Consider the following 20322-nt stretch of genomic DNA (forward strand, 5'->3'; position numbering starts at 1 on the left):
CAGTTCTGACCTGCTGACAGCAGCTTTGTGGAAATGATTGAATCCACGGTAGCAAGTGAGATTCCCACTGACTCGATCATTTTAGTAAAAGAGCCATTGATTGCAGAGGGTTTAAGGTGTATCAGTGGTGTGTAGCGGTCTTGGTCCTCAGTGATGAGGAGCTCAACTATGATGTTATTTGGTGCAGTTTTTAAATTCTGGTTGGTAGGCATTAAACAGACTGTGGTGTTTCGAGTATTAATGAGCAGTCTGGAAAAGGCTATATTACCACTGAAAATAACATAATTGAGGCCAGTTCCATCATCATTGTAAGTTCAACCACAACACCCACAAAGCAGAGAAGGTGGAAGCTACCAGGATGCAAGGCTTTACCAAACGAGAAAGAATAATCCTGCCCACAAGGCACAACCGCATGTGAAGCTTCCCTGTTGTTCTTGCAGGTAGAGCCATTCAGAAAGTCGCATGAACAACTGCAACTGATGCTGTACTAAGTGTAATAAAGCTGAAACTGAAGCCATGTACCATAAGATGAACTTACCATGCATAAGGCAGCTGTTTCATAGACAGGGATGAATGACTGCCACAAATCTCCAGCATCATGATGGAATGGGAAAATGGTACCCAGGCACTGACTAATGATCTTGTCTGACAAGAACAACACCTGGACAATTTATTGGCCTAAGGTACCAGGACAGCATATCCAATACAAAGGCAATAGGCTACCTGCCCAAACCTGCCGTTTTGTGTTCTGTCCAGATGACATGAGATAAGACCTCTTGAATAACACCTAAATGGCCAGAGAACATTTTGGAATCCAATACCCAAACAAGAGTGACAGGACCACAACAGAATTCTTATCTGCTTCCATTTGTGTAACAACTATAGTTGCGTCTGAGGAAAGATGTTTTGCTTCTGTAAGAGATGAGGGGTGGACAATGGGGTGGTCTGCCATGAGAGTAGACAACTTTCTCTAACTCAGTTCTTCAATAAAAATCCTTATGACTACTCAGTCTACACACCATTACCAAAACTAAATTAACAGGAAGGAAGAGAGGAATGTCTCCCTCGGTTGGGGATCTCTGCAATATTTTCATCACTAATAGCGCAGTTCAATCCAGCCTAGCGGACCTTTAGGAAGATACTAAAAAGCCTAATGTTCATCTATCTTCCTGCCCAAACCACAAAGTCAGGCAAGCAGAAAAGGTGACTAAAGATGATTCTGGTTGTGAGAAGTACACTCTCAAAGCCCGTCGCGTGACAAGATATCACAAATCAGTTGATGTTTGGTAACCTACACTTTAAAAGATAAATCATTTTTATAATTGTTAATTTGAAATGTGACAGGTACCTTCAAAGTAGCTTCCACATTTAGATGTTCTGACTCAAAAAGAATGGCCTCGACATGCTGAAAGAAAAGTCATGGCAACAGATGCATTTCTAAAATCTTTTCAACTGATCATTGTAAGTTTATGAGGAGAGCATTTAAAAAAGAAAATATCTTTTATCTACAGATAATTACATACAATATTATCCCGTATTGTCATATGGCAAGAACAATTAAAATCATTTTGTGTTGAGAAGACATTGTACTGTTTAAATACATTATAATTAATCTTTGCCTAAATTTCCCATGCAAAGTCCTTAAGTATTCTTTTGACCTCGTAAATCAATGTATTCCTGCAGGCCCTGACTAGCTGCATCGTGCATGCTTGACTCTACCGACCAAGGTCTGCCAGTTAAAATCTGTAAAGTCGATGCTCTCCACTTAGCAGTGCACACTAATGGACACTTGCTGACCAGTAAAGCAAGCCAGTTGCCAGGAGTGAGAGGTACGAAGACTAAGGGGCTGATTTAAGAAAAGTGGCACTGCACCCGGTGCAGCGCCACTTTCCTTGCACCCTTTAGCGCCTCCCTACCGCCCCCATGTGTGCACCATATTTAAAAAAGTGTCAGAATACCTGATGCTATTGATGTACTCTGCAGAGTACAGAGGTGCCCATTGTATTCAATGGTGTGCCCCCTTTAAACACCTGCTCTGAGCAGGCATTAAAAGTGCAGAACAAAATTATGCAAAGAAATCTCTTACATTTCTTTGTGCCATTTTTTCAGCCCCCCCCCCTAATGGGGGAACACCCCCTTTGTATACATTATTCCTGGTGCAGCTATAATGTAGTGCAGTGGGTTACAAAGTAGTGCAATGCATGCATTGCGCCACTTTGTAAATCTGGATTGGTGATTTTGGCCTTGTTGGGCCATATTAGCGTACAAAAGAAATGACGTTAATGTGGAGCAAGGAGGCACAAGGCGCTCTTAAATCAGCCTCTAAGACTAAAGGCTAAGACAAAGCTATTCGTTTTTTTGAGATATGATGAAATAGAACAAAACGTACCAGTGAGCACATCATAGACTCCAAGAAACAAATCTATCAGTGAAAAGCACCACCTAAGGCAATCTTTCAAAAGTAGGAAAACTTTTATTTAATGATTGATGTTTTTATGTAGAACTTACAATGTCCAAGGGCATCACACTTTTTACACAAAACGTTGTGCAAATTATGAGACAAATTGATAAAGCTAGTAGCTGCAAAAGAAAAATTATACCAGACAACAAATCAATGGGTGAAAATTATTTTCACAAGGGTAAAATAAGGGTAAAAACTATATGTAAAAAAGATTGAAACTGTCGGTATCCGTACACACAGAATACAGTGATTTAAACCTTGGAGCAAATATTCCACCCTTCAAAAGAGCCTCCCAGCTCTACAGGCAAGGTCTAGTGGTTGTTGGGGTATGAAAAAACAAGCGATTAGGAAGAAATTGGTTTAGTTATTTTTGGCTGGAAAAGAGATGTTAGTGCACATGACAAGTAAAAATGATTAAGCTAGAGTGTTTTTATTGAAGTCTGGTCCTTGAAGAAGTAGGGTGTGAGAACTAATAATGACCAAAAACTGCCTCATTCCTCTTCCATCGCATTGCAAAAAAAATGCCTCAAACAGACCCCCCCACAGAATAATTTAAAGCCCCATATTTATTGGATTCATTCTCGACAATCAACTTAAGCCATGTACTTTCCTGATTAGACTATGGAGATACCTTCCTTTGTGGCATTGCTAAAATTTATCCCACTCCTCCTTAAATGCAGCAGCTTGTCTGATCTCAGTGAGTGACCACTTTGACCACATTTCTCCCTTATAATTCTTTCTGAGTTAGCTCTTTATTGAGGGCATATCCACATATAAACCTCCATGCATAGTGCATAAACTCCTAGGTTCCAACCACTCTCTCTGTCCAAGAAGTTGAAGATCTCAATGGTTTCTTCCATCTCTGGAACTCAGTTTAATCTGGAGAGTACATGGATTAAGACCATAGCTCTCATTGCGAGTGTGGCGGTCTCAAGACTGCCACACTCACAATGGGGATCAGACCGCCGCAGACAGGGCGGTCCAACAGCCCCATTATGAACGTGGCAGAGCCGCCCCAGTGAAACCACTGACCCTGCCAGGCTGCAGCCAGCTAGCAGCCTGGCTGTCCCAGCGGTTGTAATCTGCCAGGGCAGCGCTGCCCTGGGAATTACGAGTCCCCCTTCGCCATCCTTTCCATGGTGGTAAACACTGCCATGAAAAGGCTGACGGAGTGAGGGTGCCGGGCGGCCCCTGGGGGCCCATGCACTTGGCATGGGTAGTGCAGGGGCCCCCATGCACAGCCCTTCACGCATTTCACTGCCCGAATTACAGGCAGTGAAATGTGCGACGAGTGCTGTCGCACCCAATGCATTACAACATTGCCGCCAGCTCAATAATGAGCTGGCGTCAATGTTGTGGTGAGTGTTCCGCTGGGCCAGCTGGTGAAAACACTGTTTTCGCCCACTGGCCTAGCGGAACACTCCTAATATGGCGGGCAAAAGACCTCCAGGACTGGCAGTCTTTTGCCTGCAGCGGCTTTGGCGGTCATCAAAAAGGACCGCTGAAGTCGTAATGAGGCTCTCTGTGTTTTAGATCATGTTCAGGTAAGAAATATTAAATACTCATAGTGAGTCTGATCTGGTGAGTGGCATTTCCTGCCGTATTGTGAATGAGTATATGGAGATTTTCAAGATTAAGGTGATTGTCGAGAATGAATCCAAGAAATTTAGAGCTCTAAATAATTGTAAGGTAACTGTTTACGGCATTACTTTTATATTGGGATGGAAGCGGAATGTCACATATTTTGTCCATTATTAGTTCTGGAGATATCCCAAACCATTTGATTTTACTTAAATTATATGAATATTATAGTTACTTGCTGCGGCTTTCGCTTAGCATTGTTTATCCTTTGGTCTGTTATTGTGTCATTCATGTTTTTCTTCCATCCACAGTAAAGGGTAAGGGATCAGCTCCCTTCATCCATTGCCTGACTTCACTGTCAGTGACACGTTCTGCTCTTTCACAAACAACATCCATATAAAGAGTAGAATCTTTCACTAATAGGGACTACTATGACTGTTTTTTTACATCAAATATGTTGTTTGCTTTTAGCTATTTTTGTTTAAATAGACAAATGTCTGGCACCTTACTCTAACAAAATTGTTTGTAAAGGCCATGACAAAACAAAATAAGCATTGGCTGACAACCAAAGCCAGGCCTATTGGCTTTGCCAGCCTTTATTTCTATTGTCTTTTCAAGTAATCATTTTATGCATTTTAAATACTATTCAAAAACATACAAAACGAACCAAATATCTTATATTCCAAAAAAGTGTTACAGCAATACTCTACAATATAGCAAAACAAAATACTAAGGGGAATTAAAACAAGGGATGAGGAAATCTGATAAAAAGCAACCCAAAACAGTCTTACAGAAGGCATAGGAATGGACATTTTCCATGCAGTCATAGAATAGTGGGTGCAGTGTGAGAGCTGTATGTAGTCAACAATGGTAGTTCTGCATCCATGTTTACATGGATACTGATCTTCTTTTATGCACAGTATTTCAGGGGTTATCATTACGGTGTTTTAACAAAACATAAATGTCGTATGTATACCACATGACTCTTCATATCTGTAAAGCTGACGTATTACAGATACGGAACCTCTTATGCTTTTCAGATCTGGAAACTCTGACTCATTTGGCAAGTGGTGGTGATGAGGTAGGGCCTCTGGGGTTTGTTGGTAGAGTACTTACTTTGAAACATGTCATTCAGAATTTAAAAAATGAACAAGTACTGCCACTGCCAATAGGCCTAGCCTGCATTTTGAGTCCTGAGAATAACATTTAAAAAAGCTTACTGCAGTAAAAAACACATACAAATGATTGATTTTAGTATACAATGCGTCTATTAGATAAATTATTTCGTATATTGTGATTCGATGCGCCTTTGAGATGTAAAATTGTGCTTTGCAGTGCAAGCACTCCATAGGTCACAACCAAAAATCCAGAAGCCTGATGTGACAGAGAAATACTCATCTGGTGTGAGCCAGAGCTCTTTTATGTACATTTAGGAAATAGGGGCAGTAGGTCAGGCAGACATTTCACTTTGAAGCAATACCTAAATATACTGCTCCTCAAATAGAAAAAAAATATTAAAACTAGTGAAGAGAATAATTTGACAAATAATAATGTAATTATACAAATTTGCCAGTTTTGTTCAGGGGAAGGAAATTTGATGTGGTCGACGAGAGGTTTAGGCCATTGAGGATAAAACACTTGTTTGATGATCAAAGGAGTTTGGTTCAGGCACATGTGAAGGTGCAACGGACATGGCTTCATTCCGAGTACCACAGTATGTTGAAATTCGGGCTCAAACACGGTTTGCGTCTGATTTTAAATCACAGGTCGCATATAAAGTGCATGTTGTCCTGGGTAGTTTGCCTGTGCAAGTTATTCGGGTGATATGTGACAGAATTTGTTTCAATAACAGTGCTAAACGGAGAATACATTGTAATAATATTGGTTAGGAAAATTGTTGCAGTTTAATGATTCCCCATTGCATTAGAGAAAAATTATGATTTGGGGTAAAATCCCCCTACGAAAAATCTGATATGGTGTGGTTAAAGATTATTTCCCCAAGTTGTTTATTTTTCATTTGACTTTTCCCCCATTCTTCTGAATGAGAAAGTGAGTGGGGCTATCTTTGGCTTGAGCAGAGCTACCAGCTGAAGTGGTTAGGTGGGATGCAAGGAAGAGTGTGCAAATGGGCAAAGGGGCAAAGGGTCAAGGGGTCAAAGGGTCATGGCTTATGCCTAAATACAATGGAGGATAAACTGAAATACAATGGAGGATAAACTGACGAAATAGTAAAATGTTCAATGTGTGCTGGTTAAACCACACTCTCATTTACATTTTATTCCTGTTGTTTCCCATGTACTACTTTGGAAGTAAGTGCTCGGATGAAAGTAAACAGGATGAAGGGTTTGTTGGGGTATGTGGTGGGGCAGAGTTACAGGCTTTTTGCCAGGAGTGGGGGGATTTTGGTAAAATTTCGCGCTTAAATTGGTTAAAGCCTTGTCATTTCCTGAAAGTTATCACCGATATGAATACCTCACATGTCTGTATCTGTGACAGTCATTAGGTGATGTCACAAGGTTTGATCAGCCTTATGTATTTTTAAATTCACACAAGCCCTATATTTTACTGGTACCTACGAGCACTGGAGCTCCTGATGAGCACACACAGCTATGTGCAATTAACATAGGAGAAAGGACATGGGAAGGTCTAACTATTACCAGAAGCCCCGTACGCCATGTTTTGAAACAGTGCAGGTGGAATAGTCAGCAGAAAATATTGTTCCCAGCAGTAATTACACCAGCTTCCCCAAGAGCTACAAGTTGCTGAGGGTATCTCCAAGAACTGCCAGTAGATATCTGTCATTACTTGCATGGCTCCTGATATTATACCGGCATCTTCCAGTAATACTGAGATGTTTTCATTACCGATAACCAGATAACAAGGAATTTCTACAGGTAGACAAGTGCATGGTAAGGAGACTAGATGTGAAATGCTGTGATTCATAATGCTTTTCCTGTCAGCACTTGTCTTACTCCTTGCTTAGGAGTGCTTACTTAATGTCTTAAGTAAAACATACTTGTCCGCATGCCCTATTTATAGTGGGCAAACAAATGGCACGTTTTCACTTTCTTTCACTGCCAGGTAAAACCTGGCGTTACGTGGCAGAGAGAATTGCAAAACGACCCCAACTCCGTGGGAGAAAGCCCCCATGATGAGGGAGTCATTGCTTTTTTTATTTTAAAAAACAAAATCCTTCTTAGGCCGCTGGGCCGGCAGACATCTCTACAATTGGCAGGTGGGTATTCCCTCAAGGTGTTAATGTACTTTACTCCATCGCCCTGACGGAGCAAATCCCATCCCCTGAACTCTAAATCAAGCGCCTAGAAGCTCAGTTTATGGTTATCCTGCAGCTAACTTTGTGTCCTTTGCACCAAATGTCGCAAGGGAAGCTACTACCCCATCAAGGAAAGAAAGTCCTATAAAAAAACAAATGATAAATAAGTACTGTGAGTTGCATGTTCAGGACCTGCTTACATAGGAATTCAGACAGTGGCATATTGCAAAATTATGAATATGAGAGAGAATATGATGAGAGGCCCTGTGTCTCGAATATGTCACAGAAATTCATTAGACTTGGGCTGCATGAAGGGCCCCTTGAAGGATTATGGTGCATGGGCTACAGGGGCCCATGTTAGTCCTCTGAGTACAGTGTAGAAGTGAATGATTTGCTTTGTTCAGTATTACAGAATATGTGCACCTCAACCAACTCATACGTTTATACCTCTTGCAAGTTTATTACCACTCTAAAATTTTCTCATGCCAATGGCTGTTGTTTGCATGTTTTATCATTGAGAAAACTCCACAGATCTAAATGGTGCAATTTGGAGTCCTCCTAGAAATTTACGACTGTCATTAAGTTCCATAGGTATTCTTAGGATCGTTTGTGCATTCCTCAAAAGAAAGAAACCTGCTCCAATCATAATTGACAATAGACGTGCAACTCTTTCTCCAAATGCTTGGTGAACAAGCTCTCTGCCTTTCTGTGCACACAGCCTTTCAAAACCCAAACACTTTCTTTGCAATCAGGCTAGTGTGTGTTTTTGTGTCTGTTTCAGAACCACTTAGAGAGGGTCACGTGGCAAGCAGGAGCGACTGGGTTTAACCGCAGGCTGGGGCTTTATGCTCTTGATGTCCTGGGATCCAACCTACTATGGATCCTGAGTAACTAGCCCTTCCAGCCCTTGGCATTTAGTGGTAGCACAGTTCGAGCAGTCCAAGGATGTTCAGGGGGAGGTAGGTGCAAGGCATACACAGGCTGACAACACAAAGTGCACAAATTAACAGCAATAAGATGAATTTCAAGTCAAATACTAGCTTTTATGAAAAAAGGAGTATTTAGGGCCATATTTATACTTTTTGACGCAAAACTGCGCTAACGCAGTTTTGCGCCCAAAAAATTAGCGCCGGCTGACGCCATTCTGAAGCACCATGCGGGCGCCGTATTTATTGAATGGCGTTAGCCGGCGTTAGCCGACCGGCGCTGCCTGGTGTGCGTGAAAAAAAACCACGTACACCAGGCAGCGCCGGCGTAGGGAAAAATGTCGTTTGGGCGTCTAAAAATGGGGCAAGTCAGGCTGAGGCAAAAAAAACGTCTTAACCCGATTTGCGCCATTTTTTAACGACGCCCATCCCCCATTGAAATGACTCCTGTCTTAGCAAAGACAGGAGTCATGCCCCCTTGCCCAATGGCCATGCCCAGGGGACGTCTGTCCCCTGGGCATGGTCATTGGGCATAGTGGCATGTAGTGGGGCACAAATCAGGCCCCCCTATGCCACAAAAAAAAATAAAAAAAAATACTTACCTGGACTTACCTTAATGTCCCTGGGGTGGGTCCCTCCATCCTTGGGTGTCCTCCTGGGGTGGGCAAGGGTGGCAGGGGGTGTCCCTGGGGGCAGGTGAGGGCACCTCTGGGCTCATTCTGAGCCCACAGGTCCCTTAACGCCTGCCCTGACCCAGGCGCTAAAATCCGGCGCAAATGCGGGTTTTTTAGACCCGCCCACTCCCGGGCGTCATTTTTGCCCGGGAGTATAAATACGACGCAATAGCATCGCAGTCATTTTTTAAGACGGGAACGCCTACCTTGCATATCATTAACGCAAGGAAGGTGTTCACGCAAAAAAATGACGCTAATTCCAGGAACTTTGGCGCTAGACGCGTCTAACGCCAAAGTATAAATATGGAGTTAGTTTTGCGTCGAATTTGCGTCGAAAAAAACGACGCAAATTCGGTGCAAACGGAGTATAAATATGCCCCTCAATGTAAAGATACAAAACATGTATGGCACACCAAATAATCCGCACAACCATCTTAAAGTCAGCATGGGAAAACTATCCAGGGTGGTATTGCAGAGTCCCTCTGTCCTGCCTACTGGAATTGGTCATTCACCGTTTTAAAAGGGAGGCAACTCCCAGATGCCCACACTAGCCCTAAGCAAGGAAATCAGCTCCTGCAGGAATTGATAAGTGTTCTCTACAGCATCCTTGACATGAGAGAGTAGAGCAATGACCCTGTTTCCATGGTGGCCCCCACCTGACACACAAGGGTAGCCAAATTTAGCTTGCTTATCGGGCCCCTTCTTGGCATACTCAGGCCAGCACCTACAGCTGCACAGGGGCCATGGGCCAGACTTCACAGTGGCCCCAAAGGGGCTACTGGGGTGTGGGTGGGGATCAACAACTACAGCACACCCCTAGGCGACACCCTAAACTTCACAGTGGCCCCTTCCTGACAGATGAGGGTCAAAGACTCAGTGTGCACATCAGGGTGACAGCCCTACCTTCCACAAGATCGAGCACATGGCCTGTATTCTTGCGATGATCCAAAACAGACTCACATTTTGCTGAGCGGGTTCCACACAGCAGAATCCCCACTTGATTTCACTCCCTACAGGCACCTTCCTCCTCCTCTTCACAGGGCTCACTGGTCTTGCCAGGGAAACAGACTCTAGGCACTCTCCTCATCACAAGGTACTCTGGTCTTGTCAGGCAGACGGAAGGATGGTGCTTCAGGCTCAGGGAAAGGAGCTTTGACTTCCTAGGTGATGACCCTCACCAAGCAGGGAAATCTTGGTCCCAAGTCCTGGTTCAAGCAGCAGGGAGTCTTACTGATCTTCCCTCTCTTGATGAGACAGTGCTCTTTAACCAGGTACGGGGCTCATGGTCACATCTTTATAGTTCAAATCAAGGCATATCTATTGTTTAGTGTCTGGTCCCTGAAATTCGTGTTGGGGTATCAGCTCTTCCGACGTGCCATCTCTTCTGCCCTGCCCTTTGTCAAAGGGGCAGTCTGCCACAGCAGGAATGGCTTAATTGCCGACTGACCCACAACACAGGCCAACGGGGTAGCCGATGATCACAACCAGCTGTCATTCTGCCATGAACTCTACCCCATAGAGGTTCAAAGGACTAAGCCTTCCTCTCTATCAAGATTCCCTGGTAGTGCCAACCTTAACAGTCCCATCATTTCCCTAACAACGAGCCTAGGCCCCACTGACTAGTAACTCTTCCTGTAATCAAAGAGTACTATGTACAGAGGTTGCCCTGCTCCTCACCCTTTAGTGCATTTGATCCCACTCCAGTCCTCAATACGCATCTCCTTTCTCTGTGTCACAGTGTTGCAGTCCTCACCTCTCCAGCATCTTCATAATGGAACCACAGGCCTCCATCGTATGCACCACATAAAGCACAAACATGCATCAAAGCACACACACACCAGTATCACGAGCTGTCTGGCGCTAAACACAGTCCATATGGGCCAGTAGTGAGTTAAATACACAGCCACAGAACTTTACACATGTGGGCCAGTAGGCCCCATTCCAGTGACACAGGTAAAAATACCTTTTCTTTATTCTACGGAACAAAAAATGGGAATGTTGTCACCATCGTCCTTGTGTCAGTTAACTCCAGGTAAGGGCAGTAGCCCTCTACATTCGCAGGGGTAGCACTTGGTCTTCCCCTCCTGGCCTAACCAGATCACATTACTGTGAAACAGGACTTGGCCATAGTAGACATGCATAATCTGTGTTCTCTGACGTCCAGAAATCATTACCAGTGTTCCAGATGTCAATACTCAGGGTAGGTATTCAAGTCGGTCATGATGCAGGGGAATTTTCCATCCCAAAAGAATGTGTGCCTTTTTTCATGGAAGTGAATTTAGAAGGCTGTGCTTCTCCCCTAGGCTGCTTTAACTTGCATTACTAGGAGACACTTTTCTTCATGTTGCCCAGCCGCTGACATCAGTATTCAGAGTCACCTCCTCTTTTTCTTCTAACCAAGAGATTCCCATAGGAGACCCACTGTGTTTGCAAACAGTAGACATGCTAATCTCTTCTCCTCGTACACCACAACGCATGAGCATAAAGTACATCACTAGAGAAATGTGGATGCAAGAACAGAAGAGATGCAAATAATGATCAACGTCACTTAATCGTTTTTGTATACAAATTTGAAATAATGGTTTTTGTGAAAAAGTGACAGCATTTATTTTTCAGCATCTTATCGCTCATATTTGAAACATATTATGCTAAAACCTCAGCCCATACTGGTGGTAACCTATTTGTAATCTGGTCGTCAGCGGCATTCAACAAAACATGCCTGACAACACATTTACAAATGGGTTAGATCTAAAAGGACAAAAGACTAACGCCGGATTACAAGTATCAGCTGGTGTGAATGATAATCAATAACGTGGGGTATGTTATTTATGTGATAAATGTCACCTATTGTGAGTTGTTGGGGAATAACGTGGATTTTGGTGTTCATGAACCAAAGTCTGCATGATACGATAAATACCGTACGGTATTTCACTGTTAAATTTTGGCAGATTTGACCTGCCAAAATGTAATGGTGGTTGAGTTATTTGATGCATCTGATCATTATTGGATGCGTTAAATGCCTAACAACTCGTAATTCCAAACCATGCACAAACATGGGTTTATGTTCAGGCCGAAATTTAACAAGCAACTCATAATCAGGCCATAACATGCTCATTTAGAGCAGTGGACTAAATATAGGATAATACTTGATATTGTGATATTAGTGAAAATAATGATATGGTGTAACCATATGGCATATCTCCATGATTTAGAGTTGCAGCTTGTAGTTCACATACATAAGCTCAGCGACTTAGGGACCCAGTCTAGAAACCTGTGCTTATCCTGGTGATGTTGACCCAGCTTTCATCTTTCTGAGGCTGAAAAAATGAGTACCATTTGATATGGAAAATGTTAACACCATGAATGCCACAACTTCAAATTTGTAAGCAATTTATTAACACTACATTAGGACATTCTAAATGGAGATGAGCTATTCAGAGATCTAGGTGCCGGGTACAACATCTCCAGTCATCAGTGTGCTAATACCATCCAATTACATCTACCAGTGCTGCCTGAATCCACCACCTGAAGAGTATCTCTTTGTGATCAAGGCATAATTGGAGGCTGCCTGCATAAAATATCATACTTCTTAATAGAGTACTTACCCACCTCACCAGTAGAAGTTAGCCCTGTCCCTGTTTCCATTCTTGGTTGGGTATCACTATTGATTATGAAAAAACTGCAAAGTATTCAAAACTCAGCTGCCAGGCTACTATTACATGTAAAGCCACAAGCCCACATCTCCCCTGCCTTGAGAGCACTACACTATTTACATGTTGCCAGAAGATCCACCTTCAAGCAGCTTTGTATCACCCTCAAAGCTATACATGGAACAGGACCGCTTTTCATCAGAAACAAAATAACCAAATAAATTCAGCAAAGAACTCTCCACTCAAGACTGGCACCCTGCCATATAACACCACCATACAAGAAAAAGGCTATAGGTGGTACATTCTTCTCTGTTCAAGCATCCAAACTATGGAATTCATGACGCCCAATTATAAGATCCACGGATAACTATCTTTCCTTCAGAAGACTAATTAAGAGTTGGCTCTTTCTTTCATAACCACCATATTCAAACAGCAATGGACTGCATATGCCTGTGTTGATAAATATTTATAATCTGATTATGTGTATATTCTAGATATGTATAGTTCTTTAAGAGATAAGTATTGTTACTATTTCATAGTCATAAATTATAAACATACTCTTTAAGCCTGTTTAACAAATGTATATTTACTCATAGTGAAATATATATATGTGTGTATACATATATATGTATATGTGTATATATATTTATATATATACACATACATATACATATATATGTGTGTATGTGTCTGTAAACTATTCTATGCTTAACATGTTCATAGGCCATTGCATAGCTCCTAGATAAGTTGTTACATGAATCCCTGCTTTCTTTTTTATATTACAATGACCAAATGTTATCTTAACTAGTTAACAGCAAGCATTTCTCTGTTGAAAAATTGAGGAAAGATAAATGAATGTTAAAAAAGTGCACTTATTAATTAACTTCAAATATTAAATTTCTTGAAACTCTGTGTTTATACAATACTACTTTATTCTCATATTAATATACCCATTATTATATTCCTTGCACATATATTCCCTCACTATGTATTTACATAGCGATTTATTTCTCTAGTCCTACTGTACTATAGAAAAAATAAATAAAAATAGATACAATTAAATCTATAAATAAAATTCAAAATATAAATAATGAAATAAAATTTAAAAAAATATATATAAAATAAATAAATACAAATTATATAAATGTTACTCTTTCGTAAGCTTTACTCTGTCTCACCATCACCCTATGTCTGTATCAATCTACTCCTCCATCCCCACTCTGACTCATCCGAAAACCCATTCTACTACTTTCATCTCCAAAATAACCCTGCCTAAGCTCTTCCCTCCTCTACCGCATCTAGCTCACCCCAGACCTCAGTTTACTACTATGATCCCCCCAAACAACCCTATTAAATTCTCCCTCATATATCTCACCTTTGACTAATCCAAAACCCTCCTGCTACTATGATCTCCCTAACCCCTTTCCACAGACTCTTCCCTCCTCCATCTCTCCATTACTCATCCCAAGCTTCATCCTATTACTATAAAATCCCAATTAACACTTCTGGATTCTTCCCTCCTCTATCCCTCCATTACTCTAGTCAATCCAACTAACAAACTCACATATCCTCTGCTGAAATTAACTCATAATAATACAAATACAGTACTCATATTTCCCTATACTGATCCACCACTAATTCCTCTTGGGTCCCGGAGTAGCTTGCTACTCGTCAAAAAGCTCTTCGATGCCTCGACAGGGGTAGTAAGCGCTATATAAAAACAATTACAATACAATGCAATTACAATCACAAATGTTGTCATAACAGTCCTTTTACTGATTTTAAATTTTTGTATAAAGCTCTAGAAGCAACAATCATCTCCAATTTCTTCCGGTCATTGTAGAGCTTTGTTGGAATATCCCAGATGTTATTGCTTGTCTGCCATTGAAGTGATTCGGAAACTGCAAGGTGCGGCAATTGACCAGGTGGTCATGTAGTACCAAACAGAGTTGTACAGTCTTGAACAAAACCATTGTGTAAACCACCAAATCATTGGGTGGCACGATGACAATGCCATGATAAAGAGCCATGTATTTTAGCACTCAGACCCACGGGCTGGAGGAAGGCACTCACTGGAATTGGGCATCCTATCATTAAGCAAAAATCAGAGGGGAATATGTAGCTGTATCTGCATAATCTAAGAAAGTGGCAAGTGAAATGTTTTAGTGATAGCCACACTATGCCCTCTTCTCCGGTAGTTCCCTCTACAAAGACTGCAGACCTCAGAAATGCTAATAAATATCTAGGATTGATTGCATGGCTTCCTTGGTTGTAGATGTACTCTTCAGGTCAATGTAGGTTTTTATACAAAAAAAGAATGCAGAGCACCTCGCTTCATCATCTGGGTAGTTCCTCTCCTGCTACTGCCATTGCTGGTGGTCTCACTATGAGTTTTTTAATGACAATTTGTTGAGTGTCTGTTCAAATCCTATTGTGTACTCATACAACCTATTGTAGGTGTACATACTGAGCAACAAATGGGATTGAGACTGTTATTACAGCACGGTGCCTCAAGTGTTTTCAAATGTGTATGTCCACCATTGAGATGGAGACAATTCAGGCAGACTCCAGTTCGTACCATTCAAACATTACATAGTGGCATCCTTACACAGGCAACATTTGGATGTTTTGGTAAGGCAACAAAGAAAAAGCAGAACAAATTCTTTGTGAGTTGAACTAATAAGATCCCCATTTGCATTTTATGGTAAACATTAACAGAAGTGAATTCATTTTCTAGGTGCTATCTATCAAAGCAAAGAAGGGTAAGCTACAAACTGTAGTTTTCACTAAACCTACTGAATCCGAATCATAAATCACTTTATTCGGCTGCCATAAAAGCATGCTAAACATATACAATAACACTGAAATGCATACAGCCAGTTAAAATCACTTTTGTTAAATCATGCAGATAAAATCAATGTTTTTCTAAATAAAAACAGGCTAAAATAATCAAAAATAAAAAAGCATCGACTTCCTAAACCTACTGATAGAAAGTCTATGTCAAGCTTCAAACGGCACCACACTCTCGTAATTTGAAAGTACAGCTACAACCAAGGAAGCCATGCAGTGAATCCTGGAAATTCTCTAATATTCCTCAGCATTAGAGTTTGTGTGTAGGTAACTAGTTGTGTCTGTGTGCCCAGGCCAACCCATGTGTAAATAACTAAGGACCTTATTTACAGTTTGGTGGATGGGATACTCTGACAAAACGTGACAGAAGATCCTGTTTGCCGTTTTACAAGTGTCACAGGTGATATGCAGGCTGGGCATCCATCATATCTTGATGAAGTATCCTGTACACCAAATTATAACAAAATCTATAAGGTTTTAGAGTGATCCAGATTACTGAACCATCAAGTCCAGTGGTAGTCCTACTAAGGTTGCTTGAATGGGTGGTTCACAAATATACTGTCCATAGCCCCGGAAGTGACAAGCAGTCTTCTCGGAAAGTTCCAGTGTTAGGACGAAATCAATGATAAAACTCTGCTTATCTGAGAGAAGTTTCCCTAAACTACTAACATGTCAAAATGCCCAAAAGCGGATTCGAATATTTTAAGCTATAGACAAGATGTTTAAAATGTTGTAAACATGTTATAGATTACAGCACCCGCTCTGGGGAAGACTGCAACCACAGCATTTTAGGTGACGTAGATGTTTTTTCTCTTCCCAAATTTTCCTCAGCTTTGATTTGGAAACTTCAGATATATAAAACGGCTTTCTGAGATGAGGAGAGAAAAGAGCGGCTCTTTTTAATGCAATTACAAATAAGATATGTAAATGTTCATACAATGCCTAAGAAGACCACGGCGCCTTTATACTGGGGTGCTTATTCAAAGCACCACGAAGCTATTTCCAAAGTGATATTATTTTCAGATCTAGTCAAGTACTATGTTTCAACTACGCTATGAGTACAGTAACATACAGTAGCAAACATAAAATGTCCTGTCTTTGCAATTCGAAGTCAGGTGGGCCATATGTGCTAGCTATTAATGATGAACGACTGGATGCTGCTAAATACATGGGGCCCAATAAGCTAACATTTTGCTGTGACTAGGGGCCCAAGGAACAAACGTGTTTTGCAGTTGCAAACCCTGAAATTTGCAAAACCACGGGTTTGCAACCACAAAAACATCTTGCTCCAATGTACATAAGCACATATTGAGTCAGAAAGGACTTTCTAGGTCACAAATGGCCTTTTGTGATCCTATTCAAATCGCAAGAAGAAGGAAGCACGAAAGGGGTGTTCTCTTCCTATTTGCAAGTAATAAGGGTATGTCTCAGTGGTTTAAGAGCACAAATCATTAAGCATTTGGCCACTTTTGCCAACTTCTATATTAGGGTGCTAATGGATTTTCTAGAATGACCTGTGGCCCGAGCTTACCTGTGTATACCGGGCAGGCATAGAGAGGATTTCCTTTGGACTTCAATGGTGCTGGTTGGAGAGTGAGCTGCTTCTTACTGGCGCTTCGTGGCTGCGACTTCTGCGCTATATGAAACATACATGTGAAATCAAGTCAAACTACATTTCATGAATGCCACTGGACTCTTTTAAGACATGCTGTGGGTATCTTAAACCCACTGCATATAATTTCTGCTTGGCTCAGATTGCTCCGTGTTAGGCAATCAAAATACATATTTGCTGCGGCTGAAATTTTGTTGCCACGAGATTGGAATTCATGCCCTTTCCTCAAGATTTGTCAAAGATCTTGTTCACAGAAACATTAGGATTTAACTTTGATTTACATTTTAGTATTGAATCATCCTTTCCATTATTACAAACTCCAGAGTCAGAATGTTCTAGGATTATGAACTGTATTGTACATATTCACAGAAAGTGTATATTCTATATTGGTCAGATCTTGTATCACTTGAGTCAAGAATGTTATTAAGGGATTCTCAGTAGTTTGAAAGCAAATGTATATTGGCAGGAGTGGAGGTACAGTACATATGAGCAGGGCTGTAGCTTGGTGAGTAAGATCAGGGAGTTGTGGGCTTCAGATTTTCCAACAATCAGGCTGGCATATTATACTTAAATAAATTATATGACAAGCAGGGTGCATCAGAGGGGCCTAAGGCGCAGTGGAAAGGGAAATAAATGAGCATTGGTAGGAGTATTGAGAGAAAACACATTGGGGGTTATTACAACTTTGGAGGAGGTCTTAATCCGTCCTAAAAGTGACGGTAAAGTGACGGATATACCACCAGCCGTATTACGAGTCCATTATATCCTATGTCCTCCAAAGTTGTAATAACCCCCATTGTTCTGTAAAACTAACGATTATTCTTGAGTACTTTCAAAACAAGAGTGACACTGTGTGGGGGCGTGGCCAAGATGGCGGCCGGAGCAGACGCCTGTTTCAGGAGCTCCGCTCTCGGCCCACCGATTAACTAAATATCCTGATCCCTGATGCGCAACGCCTCAGTGAGGCTCCCCCCTGTTATCTAGGGGAAGCCCAGCACACGAACGCCCTGGACCGGCGTCATCTTAGATGCGAGGAGCGGAGCGGGACGGGCGCGAGGCTCCCGGCGCCGAGGAACGACCGCGCCGCGTGAGGTGAGGGGAGGAGAGCGCCACCCGAGGTCCGTGTGGCGTCCGTTGCCGCCGCTGCGGCCTCGAAGCCTGACGGGGCCCGGGGGGGCTGGGCACTGCCTCCTGGTTCATGCAGATCGCCTCCGGCGCCCTCTGCCTTGACCACGGTCGGCTGGGGCGGCTTCGGCCCGGGGTGCGAGTGGCGGACGGGCCGACCCCAGGGCAGGGAGCTGCCTGATTGTCTTCACGTGGAGGAGGCGCGCGAGCCCTGGGACCCCGTGGGATCGGGCCCGGGCCGCGCGCGAACCCGGCTCTGTCCGATTGGAGCCGCTTGCCCCCGGAGTGGCCCTGGGCTGTGCGGAGCCGTTTGCGCGGGGCCCGGACCTCCAGAGACTCTACGACGCGCCCCATGCGGCTTGGGGCGGCCTGAACTTTGTCTTTTGGGCCCACTGCGACTGGGCCGAAGAATATGGCCTACCTGTAGTGACTGACCCCCCCCCCTACCCCCACACCGAGGAAAACAAGAGGGCCTAGATTAGCAATAAAGAACGGGCAAATACAATCCTGCACCGAGGCGGAGACCGTGTGTGCACCAGGACTAGCTACAAAAACCACCTCAGAGAAACCCAGAACAAAGTAAAGCGCAAAAGGAAAAAAATAAAGGAGTATAGGCGAAAAAGGAAAAAAAAAATAATAATAATTTTTTATTTAGATACCAGAAAAACAAAATTCCTTAAGTAGTAAGTTCTTGACCACAACAAACACCTTTGCTCTCCAACAAGCGGAGGCTGCTGCTGCTGCAGAGGCTGCACCAACGAGGACACTGTGGATCGCACAGATGAGGCAAGGGCAAAAAACTAAGCCCGCACTAATAACACAATCTCAGACAACCTCTGGCTCCACAACAGTACTAAACTTCGCACTACTACTCATTGAACCCTGCAACAGTAGCACCGAACGCTGCATCTTCATATCACATACGAGTTGTCCGACCTAATCCTCCTGGAACCCCCTCTGGATCCTACCTAACTCTACTTATTCCACCCAAGAAGAGGGCACCATGGTCAAGCCAAAGCTCCCCAAACCGGGACCCCCCACTGGTGGGGAATCCCTCCATGACACCGAACACTCTGCTACGCAAGCGGCAACACTGCTCCAACTGAGCGAAACTCTACGAACACTTTCCCTACAGTTCGACAAAATCATGCAAGCAATAATGGAGACCAAGACCTCACTGGAAGGGAAAATAGACGGCGCGGCACTGGAGGTCTCGCTGCTCCGCGACGATCACCGCAAATTGACAGACAGAGTGCATAACACAGAATCAACATTAAAAACGGTCCAACCAGAGATAGCAGACATGAAAAACTAAATCCAACAAATGGAAACGGAGCTGGCACAACTGCACCGCAGGACCGAAGAAGCGGAAGGGCGCTCCAGACGCAATAACATCAGATTTGTAGGCATCCCGGAGCGCCTGGAACTACCTATAGCCGAAGATTTCATCGAAAAATGGCTGAAAAACATTATGGACATACAAGGCACCGCCAAAGCCCCTGCAATAGAAAGAGCCCATAGAATTCCGGGCAAACCCCCCCGACCCGGAGCACCGCCACACCCACTGATAGCCCGGTTCCTTAACCACAGGGAAAGAGATTCTGTCCTCCAGCACTTCAGAAACGCTAACCCAATCGTCCTGGAAAACAGCACAATCTCCGCTTACCCAGACTACACAATAGAAGTGCAACGTAAAACAGCGGCATACGTCAAGATAAAACAACTGTTGCGGGAACATAACATCATCTACTCACTCGTGTTTCCAGCCTGCCTGCGTATTGATACCGACGATAAAACACTCATGTTCCCCACTCCGGAGGACACATGGACATGGATTCACGCAAAGGGCCTGGTCAACTCGCCCAAAGGAAAAGAACCAACTGAAGAATGGGTCACCCCCAAAGCCAGAAGGAAAAAGAAACCCAAAATAATATCTCGACCAACAAAATCACAGATGGAAGCCGATCAAGCACAAAGCTTAAAGGAAACTAGCACATTCACCCGATCCCAAACCAACACCAGAAGCGAGGCAGATGACACCGACAATGGCTCTCCCAGGGGGGGATCCAGCCCATCCCTCTCACCTCTCCTGGCCGGCCCCGTCTTCACCCCACGCTCGGCTGACGAACTCCAATGTTTCTACACAAGCCAGAACCGCGCTCTCTCCAG

General features: G+C 43.1%; 1 long non-coding RNA gene across 1 annotated transcript in view; it reads right to left on the minus strand.

Moving 5' to 3' along the window:
- LOC138297299 (uncharacterized) overlaps positions 1–20322 on the minus strand; it is a 72650-nt gene that overhangs the window by 28567 nt on the left and 23761 nt on the right. Inside the window, exon 3 of the long non-coding RNA XR_011204003.1 lies at positions 16948–17052. This is a non-coding gene — a long non-coding RNA (uncharacterized lncRNA). The remainder of the gene's footprint in view (positions 1–16947; positions 17053–20322) is intronic.

Source organism: Pleurodeles waltl, chromosome 5, assembly GCF_031143425.1.
Source record: "Pleurodeles waltl isolate 20211129_DDA chromosome 5, aPleWal1.hap1.20221129, whole genome shotgun sequence".
Classification (NCBI taxonomy): domain Eukaryota; kingdom Metazoa; phylum Chordata; class Amphibia; order Caudata; family Salamandridae; genus Pleurodeles; species Pleurodeles waltl.